Source organism: Sciurus carolinensis, chromosome 12, assembly GCF_902686445.1.
Source record: "Sciurus carolinensis chromosome 12, mSciCar1.2, whole genome shotgun sequence".
Taxonomy (NCBI): domain Eukaryota; kingdom Metazoa; phylum Chordata; class Mammalia; order Rodentia; family Sciuridae; genus Sciurus; species Sciurus carolinensis.
The window spans coordinates 31,263,064-31,276,042 of NC_062224.1; the positions used below are offsets into that span (position 1 = coordinate 31,263,064).

A 12,979-nucleotide genomic window follows, 5' to 3' on the forward strand; every position below is an offset into this window, starting at 1 on the left:
TGTTCAAAAGAGGATACTGTGATGTGGAGAGGGGGAAATTTTAAATAATTTACAGTCCACCATTCAGATACACTTCTGTGTGTGTGCACTGCAACTTATGGCATATTTGTATTATGTTAATACCAAGTAGGGTCAACTACATATTGTGTGGGGTCTAATTTTTTTCAATGATAAAATGATATGCTACTACATTCCTTTTTAATCAAATTATGACCATGATTGAACATTTCATTGCAAAGATATCTGATAATCAATTGACACCCCTCCTAATGTTTGAGTATTTAGCATCTTTTTTCTGGTAAGTCAAATATTTCTGTCTTTAAATATTTCTGCATATTGCTGACTACTCCCTTTTTGAAACTTGAACTGTTGTGTCAAACAGTGTGAAGATGCTAAGGGCCCTTGGTCCTGAGAGCTCCCAGAGGGAGCTAAATAACTCTCTTTTGAGAGCCAACCATGTATGTGGCAGGCTTTGTGCCAGGAGCAAGGTCCAGGACATGCCTACCCTGATCATACCCAAGAACTATTAATTGTGTTTTCTGTGCTGCATGGTACGTGTTATTGATTACATGTCAATTGCTAAACACCTCTGTGTTCCATGCCACAATACACATTTTATATGCATCATTTCAGATCTGCACAGGAATTCCTCTGACTGGTAGATAATGCAGTTGAGGAAATGTACATAAAAATATCAAGTGAATATTAGTATCAGGAAGTTGTGGGGAGCCACCTCAGGATTTATTAAAATTCTCCTTTTGTGTTGAAGGACTAAATCCAGTAAGTCCAAAGTCTATTTATCTCTTTCATTAATAAATTTTTGAAGACCTGTCTGCTTGCATCAGGAGCTAACTGAAATAACTTACTGTCTTGTGCTCTTTAAAATCCACTGTTTTTTTTCTCAAAAATGTTAATTTATTAAAATTTTGATGACTAAGACTTGCATAGGAAACACTGATTTGATGGAACACTGAAATGCTTAAATGTCACTTTTGCTTATTTAAAACTTCAAGCTGCTTGAGAGTCAGGTGGATGCTGTGGTTTGTGAAATGTGTAAGGGGCTGAATTTTCTTCCTGAAGAAAGTGGTCTTTATTAGATTTGATGAACTTGGTTTTGGTCCCACCTGTGGTATATCTAACACTGTCTCCTTTATAGATACTGAGATAATAGGGAATGTTCTCTTTCAAAAGACGGGGGCCTGGCAAACAGAAAATTCAATGTCTCTACGGTTCAGTGGATAACAGTAGAGACAGTCTTTGCATATTGCCTAATTAAAGAAAGAACATTATTTTACCATTTGGTTTATTAGAATCATTCAACAATAGAGCGAGTTAGTAGCTGGTTTCCTTTCTCTTCTTTTTCCTTTCTCCTTCCTCCTTCCCTCCTTTCTTTTCTTCCTTTTTAAAATTTTTTTGGCAGGGGTTGACTCTGGATTCTCATGCAGTCGAAGCAAGTGTTTTAACCACAAAACTACATCCCAACCCCATATTTCCTTATTGAAACAAGCATAAAACATCTCTGTTATGTATAAGAAAGGGGAAGGTCATACCTCTTCATCAGGTGCCTCAGATTGTTGTTTCCTATGTGGTGGGATATTCTTTTCCATGTCACAGGATTGGCATTGACTCTTGCAGCTTGCCCCCTGGTGTTGGGGAGAAAGTGGGTTACATTTTTTTTTTTTAAAGACATCCTAGTCAACAAATGGCTAGCGATCTTTTAAAAGATTGGAAATTAAGGAACATCTCCCTCCACAGTAGATGATGTGAGGGGTTTATGAATAACTGTTGGCAGGTGACTATGGAGAGGTGGAGCTAGCAGGCAAAGGGGATTGTGTGCTTGCTTTATCCTGGGACTGTTGCATTTGTGTGGTATGTTCTGTCTTTCAGAATGTGTCCACATGGAAGCTCTGGGCAGGTTGGAGCATACAGAATGGGCAGTTGCTTCATTTGAAGAGACACTAAATGACATGGCCCTTCAAACCTCTCTCCAAACATCTCCCCTTGATCTGTCCAGAATCTTATTTTTCTTGTCATTTTCCCTCTCTTCTGATATTTTGGTACAGTTTTGGTAGCACACTGGAAAGAAATAGCTTTGTTCTTCTTGGAGGATATCAGTGTATGTTGGGTACCTGCAGTGCAGACAGAGATAAGCTCTGCTTTGAGATGTAGGGGCATTTTCTTAATAATGGTTCAGGAGTGGCAACATTTTCCAGCAACTAAATGGTGTTTCTTCATGTCATTGTTGTAAGCACTCTGTACAGCATAGTGGTAAGTGAGAAGGTGTTTGTTACTGAGCAATGCATAGCAGAACACCTGTGCTAGTCAGCTTTGTGTCTCTGACCAAAATACCTGAAAAGAAAAATTTAAAGGGGGAAAGTTTATTTAGCTGACAGTTTCAGAGATTTAATCCATGGTCAATTGACTGCATAGCTCTTGGCGGGAGGTGATGCAGAACCTGATGGTGGAGAGGAAGGCTGTGGTGGAGGAGCACTGCTCCATTCATGGCAGCCAGAAAGAACAGCAAGACAGGGACACGGAGACAAGCCCTGATCACCAAGGGCATGCCCCCAGTGACCCACTTCCTCAAGCCATGCCTCACCTATCTACAGTTATTACCCAGTGCACTAGGTTCTTTCAAATTATTAATCCATTCAATGGATTAATCCACTAATGAGGTTAAAACTCTCAGAATCTCTTCATTTTATCACTGACCAGTCTTGTGTGTCTCACTCATGAACTTAGGGAAGACACCTCATAGCCAAACCATGACAGCAAGTCTACCTAATTTCCTGAAACAGAAATGTATTTCTCAGTTCTGGGAGCTGGAAAGCCCAAGGTCAAGGCATTGGCTGGTGAGGACCTTCAGTCTGTCCTCAAGTGGTAGAAAGCAGAAGGTCAGAGGAGCCTGAGCTTTGGGTGAAGTCTTACTACTCTTTGTAAGGGAGGAGCCTCATGGCCTCTGCACCTCTGAGAACTTAACCTTTTAATCCTTCAGGGTGGCAATGCCTGAACTTCAGAGTGGTGCATTCCAACCACAGTCCTGTGGTAAGGTCTGAAGTCAACTTTTCAACTAATGAGAAAGAACTGTGACATCCCAGATTTATTCTTGGAGGTATTTTAGCTGGAGGCATGATTGGTCAATTAAAATGGAATCTGGTTAGACAAATGAGAGAGGGATAGAAGTGCTGGTCCTGGGCCACTAGAATCCTGGGCAAATGGTGCATGACTGTCTGTCAGCCAAGAATACCTGACTGTGCTGTTTGATTGGTTTATTACCAGGCAGCTTTATGCTTATCAGAAATTTAGAAAGCAGTTTTAAGTAATTCTTCCATGAGAAAACAAAATGAAAACACAAAAGTGAATTTTGTATGTGCACTAAAAGTGTGTGCTTTTATAGAATTTTTTGTTTTCTGAGGTAAAATATCTTTCCAGGGGACATTGAGCACAGTGTACAAGAGTCATTTTCCAATGAATTCTTCATTATTGTTAGTTCATTATTCTTAGGGTCCTAATGTAGATATGAACTAATGATATGGAATCTGAAGTGTCTTTGGGGGCAAAACAATAATAGCAATAGCAGTAAGAAAAAGTGATGTTAGTAATAGCTGACATTAACCTTGCTTACTGTGCATGGGCACTGTTCCAAGGTCTTTGCAGCAGTAATATGAGTTGCAGTTATTATCCCCACTTTGCAGGTGAAGACCCTGAGGAAGGAATAAGAAACTTGGGAATGAATTTGCACACAGCTTCAGAGGCGGTGAAGGACTGGAGTGTTATGTTCTAGTTTCAGGTTTTACACTTTTAAGTATTATAGAAGGTTGGTTTGCTCTCTGTTGCATGACCTGAGGGTTTAGTTTAGTCTGAATTCTCTCAGGGAATTTGTTGTTTGTGGCTCTCTGAGAAGGTCAGGTCAGCAGCGCCCCTTTTCTTTCCTGGGTTCTGACGAACTTGGGAATAATAATGAGGCTGTCTCAGCATACTTCTCACTGTTGGAGTGACCTGTCACACTCCTGGTGGGCAGCACACTCTTGGGAGGAAGAAACAGCAGGGCTACCCCAAGGTTGCTCACTCAGTTCCAGTCTTGCCATGCTGACTGAAGATTTCTGGAAGGAGAGAAGTGGCACACAAGGCTTGGGTGCATGAGTGGGAAGAAAGGCTCCCAGCAGTGTTAGCACCAGGGGTCGTCCACATCTGGACTTTAGTGGGAAATGAACAGTGCTATTAGAAAAGGGGGCAGGACAGGCTGCTATATTCATCACTTGCTGCTTTGTGGTTTCTCAGAAATATTGCCTGTTGGTACAGAACAGTTGGCATTTTCCACTGAGTTACTATTAAATTGCTGCCTCTTACACCAGTCACTGATTCTGGAGTGGAAAACTCTATCCCCTGAACAAAGGCCCTTATGTTTCCTCTTTGTGTCTTTGATATACATGCCTGCCCTATGCTGTCTGATGGTGACTTCCAGGTTTCTGCTTCTGCCAGAGTGGCTGGGGCTGTGCTTCAGAAACCATGTTTGTCCTTGAGAATGGTATATGATAAGTAGTGATTTATTGATTTTGAAAATACCTCTTGTCTCAAAGCAATATAGAGAGCCCAGAAAGCAACACCTGAACAGATATTTCCAAGAGAGGGTGGTATGTCTTCAGAATCCCACCAGTTCTGGTTGTAGGGGTCACTCAGAACATGCAATTCTGAGCTGCTGCCTCACCATCTGGAGAAGTAGTCAACCTGAGTTTCATGGTACTTGAAAGTACTGGGACTGTGGGAAGAGGTGGCCAGACCTAATTTCTTGAGGTGTCATTTGGAATGGAGTCAGGGAGGCATAGGTGCCACATAGTATTTAGCAACACTGAGGAGTGTAGATGGGGTGATGTTGGCCAAAGGCCACAGAGTTCCAATTAGGATGAATTAATTTTGTAGATCGAGTGCACAGCAAGGTGACTGTAGTTAATAATGTGTAGAATATTTGAACCTTGCTAAGAGAGTAGATTTAAAAAGTTTGCTCTACAAAGGATATGTGAAGTTATAGACTAGAGTGATGTTTTAATAATGTGTTTATGTAGCATGACACCACATACCCTGTAAATATAATGAATTTTGTCAGTTATGCCTTTTGTGATGACACAGCCATAGTCTGAGCTAAAGGAGCAAATGTGACTGTGACTTACAAAAACAGGGACAAAGGGGCCTGATGGCCTCCCACCTGCTGGGGTGAATTGAGGTGGAAGGTGCTCCTTCACTTAGAACTTTGTCACATCCTGAATGGTGAAGTACCAGAAAATGCAGGTAGCACACCTGCCCTCCTTCCATATTACTCTCCATTGGCCTCAATGGTGTAGGATAGATGATTTCTTCAGTGGTTTAATGCATGCTGTTAATTTCAAGGGTGGCTTAACAACAAATCTCTTATTTCTACTCTAAAATAATACTGAATTAAACAAAAAGACAAATTATGGCTAAGATAAGCAGAGAGAGGGAAAATGGATCTGCAGTGATAAACTCCATATCTTTGAAAATAAATGTTACTAATATATTCAATGCTCAGTTTATTTTATTTCCTAAAAGATGTTCTATCACACCAGGAGAACTGAGGCAGTTTTTAGAGGCTCGTGGGTGATCTTTTCTTTCTGGAAGTTCTTCCTCATGCCAACTTCTTCTGTTGAATGATATTTTTGTATGGGGGCAAGAAATAAATTTACAATGCAAGTGAAGGTTTTAAGATAGCGTTTCCTCTTGATCTTATCCATTAACTTGTTACTAGTTTTTGAGGGACCTTTCTTTGATGATGTTTTATACTGCTCCCATAGGGTGAATTTCTGAATAGTGTTTTCTATATTTTCATGCATAGTACATGTTTAGAACTTAATATATCCATGCGTCCATTGAGAGTGCTGGTTTAGTAGTCTTGTTCTTGGTTTGGTAGTCATCTACTTTAAAAACTTTAATACATGGCTTTTTGGAGTGTTCTTCAGGGGTAAAATGTCTTTTTATGCAACTTGATTAGATACTCTGCTTGTTTGGGTTTTATTTAAAATATACCTGCCCACCATCCTGATGTGGACTGCAAACCTATAGGTAGGAAAGCCTGTCACCACATAGTGGGTGTTTGATTTTATCAGAGCATCAGTGATGCCCTGTGGACCCAGCAGAGCTTTGCTTAGCCCCCTATCTAGAAACCCATGTGACACAACTTGTTGGGCCTCTCTGCCTGGAGTATCCAACTTTGATAATTAGCACCAAAGTACCAAAAAGTGAGAAGATTTGAGTAGTTTTTTTAATAGGAGTTGTAGACTAGCTGTCTGATACTTTGGAAATAACAGCTTTCTGTCCTCACCCTGAGGCCCCAGGCCTTTTTGACTTCTCAGGGGAGGGTCTCAACCAGGGCCCACTGGGTGTTCTACTGCTTTCTGAAGCAAAGACCCACCTCTCAGCCTCTGATGGAAGCTGATCCTATTCTCCTAAAATTCATACCTTTTCAAGTCTCCTAATGACCCAAGTCCTGCCAATCAGAGCAGAGAGAACAGAAAAAAATCTATATTGGAAAAGTAATTGGCATCCATTTTCTCTTTGTTATGATAGGTTGCATTTTCCCTTTGGTCTATTTTTTGTTTGTTTGTTTGTTTTGTACTGGGGATTGAACCCAGGGGCATTTAACCACTGAACCACATTCCCATCCCTTTTTAATTTTGATACAGGGCTCACTCTGTTGTACAGGACCTTGCTAAATTGCTGAAACTGGCTGTGAACTCGCTGTCCTCCTGCTTTAGTCTCCCAAGCTGCTGGGATAACGGGTGTGTGTGCCATCTGACTGGCTTTGTCTATTTTTGCTATTTCATATGCAAAATATTTGTTGTTAATCCTGCATTTAAGTAACAACATATAAAGCATTACAGTTGCCTAGAGTGACAGTTTTCTTGAATTTAGTGAGAGATTAACTTTCTGAGGACACAAAGGAAGAGCCTATTGTTCAGAGCTTGGTTATGTGTCTGTGAACTATTACCTAAGTGACCTGGGGGAACTTACCTGGGACCCCTTAGAGTGTGTGTTCTCAATGATTATAGCTGCCAACGTTTTGTTTCCCAATTACCCTGGCATAACCTTAACCCCAAAATCATACCCTGTATTCTTCAGCCAGAATCCAGTCTCCCCTCTGCTAATGTGGTTTTTCTACTAAAATTACTTACCAGTTCTGTGTAGTAAGGTTGTGGAGCCTTTGGGACAAGCCTTTGACCTTTCTCTTCCATGTCCTGTTCCCCACTCAAACACCCTGACTTTATGAAGAAAGAATGTAGAGCACCTCCCAGTATGCAATTTTGGCTCATTAGTAAATTTTGGAACTTAATTCCTTTGCAAATTGTTCTCCATGGGAAGCTTATGAAATACATAAGAGTTTACATATGATCTGTTCAGGGTAGCTATCCTGTCAATTTCATCTCAGTTGTTAAAATATTCTTACATGTTCTATGTTGGAATGAGGAGTTGAAGAGATGTTGCAAACTTTCTCAAACTTATCAATTGATTTTCTGTTTTGCTGTGAATATTAAGCAGGTGACGCATTCAATGTTAATGTTCTTGATATTAGAACATGTTTATAGTCTATCAATCTTGCTTGGATAGGCAAAAATCAAGGTGTAATAATTCATTCAGTTTTTTCATTCATCAGGACTTCATGGTTCTTACTAATTCCAAATATTGTCACAGACATGCAGGATTTCAGGTTGATGTACATGGCTTCTGCCGTTATGAAGCTCACAGTTTCATGATTTTTTTAATGCTTAAGAATCTAGTTAATATTCAAAGTCATTTATGGATGCTTTGAAAATGTGTCTCTCTTGACCACAGAGGTGCTCATGGGCCTTACATCCCATCCCCACCTTGGGGCTTGATGTCCATTTGGTGTCCCTCTAAAGGGCTTAATTCAGAGTCTAGGTGTCCTTTCCACACTCCTGATGGACTGTGGAAGGATTGAGTTTCCTAATCCATCTCTTCTCTCCACTGTCATTTGTGACTCTTCCTCTTTGTATAGTCTTTGCCATAAAGCAGGTAAAAAACCATTCTGGGACTGCCACTTAACAAGAGGGGAAGTGTGACTGCTTTTAGTGGAAGGTCCTTGACATGTGAGGAGGTCCTTCCTTGGGCTTCCTGCACCACCTGCAATTGGTCTCTGCTGCACTTGGTATTCCTGAGCAGGTTTTCAGCCTCCTGAAAGCAGCCTGACAGCAGGCAGACAGTGAGACCTGGAGGCAATTGGCAGTGGTGTTCTCAGGTGGGAATTCAGACAATTTCTGATTTTGGCATTACTAATCAGAATATTTGCCTTTGTTAGTTTTATGTTTCTGTAAATTGTAGGATTATATCTCAAAATAGTTTGTGGGTATTTGCATTAGTCAACCTGAATTTGTGGTACAGTTTTTTCTCAGGTCACTAACACAAGGGAATGATTGAGTGCACTATTTTGCCTATCTTTTAAAACAGTTGGTGAAGTTTGCACTTGGTCATTGGGTTTGCAGCATTAATTGGCACTACAAGCAGTTGTGAAGACAACAAAAATAGACTGATTCATTTCATATAAGTTACAAGGGTTGGGCACCTGCTCTTTCTTTAATGGAGACTTTTTTTATCCTTCTTTAAGGCTAGGACTTGGGTCATTAACAGAGTTATTAGGGCAAGGGTAGTGTATAGCTGTGTCCTTGTGTAATGGACAAATGCTAACTTTTAGTATGCTGTGTGTGTGAGTAGGGCAGCATTTGAAATTTAGTTGGTTGTGTGTGTGTGTAGGGGAACATATGAACTGTGTCATGTAGGGGAGCATGTAAAGTGTGTGTGTGTGTGTGTGTAATGGAGCATGTGACATCCACCTTCATGCTTATAACATGTTCACCATTGTTCATTCATTATTCTACATGGTGTGATCAGGAATTCTCCCCCCTCCCAATCATCCTGGCATGCTCTTGAGGGTTCACTGAGGATCTGTGCATGTAGACTGCCTCCACAGTGTCTTGTCCTGCATCCAAAATAACAAGATTATGACATCAAAAGCCCCACTTACAACCCCAGGTCTGTATTACTCATCACAGGTTGATCACTGTCATTATCCTGACATGAGTGGGAAAGGAAAGATGTCTCTATGGTCCAGACCCCTGTGGGTGGCTGTCTCTGCTCACCCATCCTCCTCCCTCTGCTAGCAGTACTCTCTGTATGATGGCAGATCAGCAAGCAGCACTGGCCATTTCTTAATTTGTATTCCTTTTTCTTGCAGTTTTATCATTGATTTTTTTTTCTTGGAAAATGTCAAAAAATGATAAGGAATTTAAGAAAAATGCAGATGGAGAAAACATAGATATTGAAACAGAACAGACACTAATAAACCAATCTAGAGGTTCAGGATGAAAATTGACTCAATGAAGTCTCAGTAATTAATAACATCCTCCTTCTGTTTGATGTGGTAGATGAGGAAATTGAGGTCTAAGAAAATTTATTCAAGGTTATTCAGATGATTATTGTTAGAAAGTCTAAGGTTCTTTTCAGTATTAACATATACCTCAGTGAATTCCACCTTTATATTCATCTCTAAAACACCAGTTAATAAATAAATAGAAGGAAGACATGTGGAGGAAGGGGAGTGGGGCAGGGAGAAGAGGAGGCACTGGGCACTGAAGTGGAGAAAGTTAAATTTCATGCATTCATGATTTTGTCAGAATGAACCCAGCTATTATGAAACTCATATACTGAAAGAAATTAGTAGAAGGGTCCAAATGAAATGTTAAAAAGCAAAGCAAAACTGGAAAAAGAAATGTTCCTTAATTTTGAATTGGTTTATAGTTCCATTTTCTATTTATATTTTCAGAATTTAGAATTTATAATTTTTAAACATTTATTTGAAGGGAAAGAAACAATTCCAATCTTTTCAATGAATGTTTCACTAAGCTATATGAAGATATGAAATTCAAAATAATCACTAAATCCTTGAATTTTCAAAAATACATTGTTTTTATCACTTTACCTTGTGTTTGTATTGTTACATTATTGAGAATTTCCACAAAGTTAAATGCTAAAAATGCTAAAAATTACTTTCATGCATAAGGTAAATCACTGAAAAACATACTAAAGAATGTAAAAGGTACTTCATGTCCTACCAGACTGAAATCCAAATCATTCTCCACTGGTAATTCATGGTTTCCTGCAAAATAAGATCCTACCTCAGTAAGGACTTACCTCTAAAGAAGAAATGATAGACAGAATGTAATTTCTCAAGGGAACCCTAGAATCATAACCCATGAAATCAATTTATATTAATAAGCACAGTTCTTATTTTGAAGTAGTCACTCAAGTCTCTGGAAGCTGGTATTGACACTCTTGATGTTAAATTGCAACATTCCATAAGAATATAAATATAAAAAAGTGAAAATTGTTTAATTACTTAAAAATTATGATCTGATGAATAAAATTTAAAATTTCAGTAATCCTTAATATCTTTAAAACCCCTTCTTAAGTGATGAGAATTAATTTTGCAGTTTAATTTGACGTTGTAGAGTGTGAAAAAGTTGAAAAATATTCTTCTTGGGAACAGGAAGAAAATATCTAGTCTCTCATCAGCTAAACCAACTTAATAAAGTTTCTCTTCTTCTCTTCTCTCTCTCTCTCTCTCTCTCTCTCTCTCTCTCTCTCTCTCTCTCTCTGGAAAGGTTGTGCAAAACTACTGTATTTACAAAAGTGGTGCAAAAGTGAATTTAACAGTTGATGCACATGCATACCTCATTCACATCTTAAACAATGAAAGGTATTCAACACTACAGATCTAGATAAGAATACTAGCTTCAATTGCAGCTGTTAATCATTGAAGTCATGTAAGTTACACCAGAATGGGAAAATATTGCCCAAGTAAAATTCTATTGTTAAAGCTGAAGCAGGTTTAAGGTCGTTCAAGTTCAAGCACAGGCACTAAAATCTTTCAGAGTCCCTTGTATTTGTGTTTGTATTATGTGATCTTTCTTCCAACTTGTGATCTTAAAGTTCTGTTTTAAAAAATCCAAAAGGAAATTACAGAAGAAATGAATACAGAGGTTACATTTAATAAGAGTGATACAAAGCTACATTTAAGATGAAATGAGGAAGGCCAAAACATTAAGATTGTAAAATTTGCTTTTTACTTGTTGGAACCCTCACTAGGAGTTAGGTAATATATTCAAATATTTTCAAGTACATATGTTGCTCTAACATGTACTTTTCATCTGTCACTGTTAAAAACTAATCAAAGTTCTACACATGTATATTCCCTTAAAATAGCAGCACACCTGCAAAGCACTCTCAAATGACTTGGTGAATGAAAGAAATGAAAAGTGGATAAGTAGCTTATGAAGAGAAACTTCATGCAGGTCAGCTCTTTTAATCAACCAGCCAGCTTGCTAGCAACAAGGGATGGTTTCTGTTAAAGAAGGTCCTGTGGAGTGGGACTGTGGTCACCAATGACCTCTGCCTTATCCAGGGCTGCAGTAGGAAGTGACTTGTTCTTCATCTTTGCTTTTTCCATGTTGTTAATCCCCAGAATAAAAAATATTTTTGCCCTTTCTGCAATGTTTCCTTAAAATCTGAACCTCCAGGTTTTTGTCCCAGGTGAGATACCTTGTTTTTAATTTTGCTTTCTCTGAACTAGTCACTTTATCTTCCATTTTCTTGGGCTGCTTCTTCAAGGCCACCTCCAGACTTCCAAGGACACAGTGCTCCCTCTGTCTAGCCCAGTTCCTTGGGCTCCATGATGACTGAGCACTTCCTCTTTCCTTCAGAGGTCATGGCTCATGCCCTCTCTTCTTTGCCTTAAAAATCATTAGTGTTTCCAACCTGAACTCTCCCCTTTTCCTCTGTTTTATAAACAAACCAGTTTTAAATGCCTAAGGTTTGATTTTATTTTTATCTTCAAGTGTACACCTGAATTTTTTGCTGATCAAAATGGTAGTCCAGAATTCAAAAAAGATTTAAAAAAATACAGACTATATATTCTAGATATATGGTATATATGTTATCTAGAAACCAAATGCATCATAAATTTTCAAGTGTTGAATACTTTGAAAGTGTCTACCTTATCTTGGTGTTTTTTCATTCATTCATTTATTCATTCATTCTCCAAAAATGTGTTGAGAATCTAAAATGCATTGAGGATCCAAACCTAGTGGCACTATCAATTTAGTATGGGGGTCACAAAGGCACACACTTTAGTTTCATTGTTAGATAGTGAAATCTCATGTAAAGAGTTACATGGTCCTATGGGGAAACAATGAGAAGGCTTCCCAGAGAAAGTAGACTGTGATTCATGGACTTTAAAAAAGAACAGAAGGCTAAGCAGAAGTGGGGAATTTATCTCTAGCAAAGTTAAAGTATTTTTCAAAGAAATGGGAATGGTGAACTTGGAAATATAGATATGTAAGTTTTTCTGAAGGACAGTCAGTGGTGACAGAGGAAGCTGAAGAGAGACTTGGATTGGAGCCAACCTTTCTTTCCCAAACTAAGAAGTTAATACTTCAGTTGACTGGCAAGGGATTTTAAGCAGAGAAATGACATAATTGACTTTGAGATTATGGCAGGTCAGCTTTCTTATGAAACAGTCTTCAAAACTCTGAGATTTGCATGTAACAATCTGTATGAGGAATCATTTGGGGACAGCACCTGTAAGGGAGGGAAGGAAAGAAGGGAGGGAAGGGGGGAAGGTCAGGCTACCATGTCATTGCAGGAGAAGTTGCATTAATCCCATGGGGAGTTCTTGTCCTGATTTGCCCTACCTTGAGGTCAAGTGGACACACCTTATAAATGACACAGAAGTCACTGTATGTGAGCTGTCTCCAGGGAGGAGGTGTAATCTTGGGCAAGAAATACTGCAGATAAAGGTGATGCCTGAAGAGGGACACAGCTGTGAGACATCACCAACCTCTAAGTCCAGCTGCCAAAATGGGCATCTCCATCCTGATGAGGGTTCTGAACAGCACAC

At 39.2% G+C, this 12,979-nt stretch overlaps 2 pseudogenes; one reads left to right on the forward strand and one right to left on the reverse strand.

The window, feature by feature from the left end:
- LOC124962348 (soluble calcium-activated nucleotidase 1-like) overlaps nucleotides 1-12,979 on the forward strand; it is a 914,602-nt pseudogene that overhangs the window by 695,601 nt on the left and 206,022 nt on the right.
- Nucleotides 11,390-11,669, reverse strand: LOC124962358 (cAMP-regulated phosphoprotein 19-like; annotated as a pseudogene).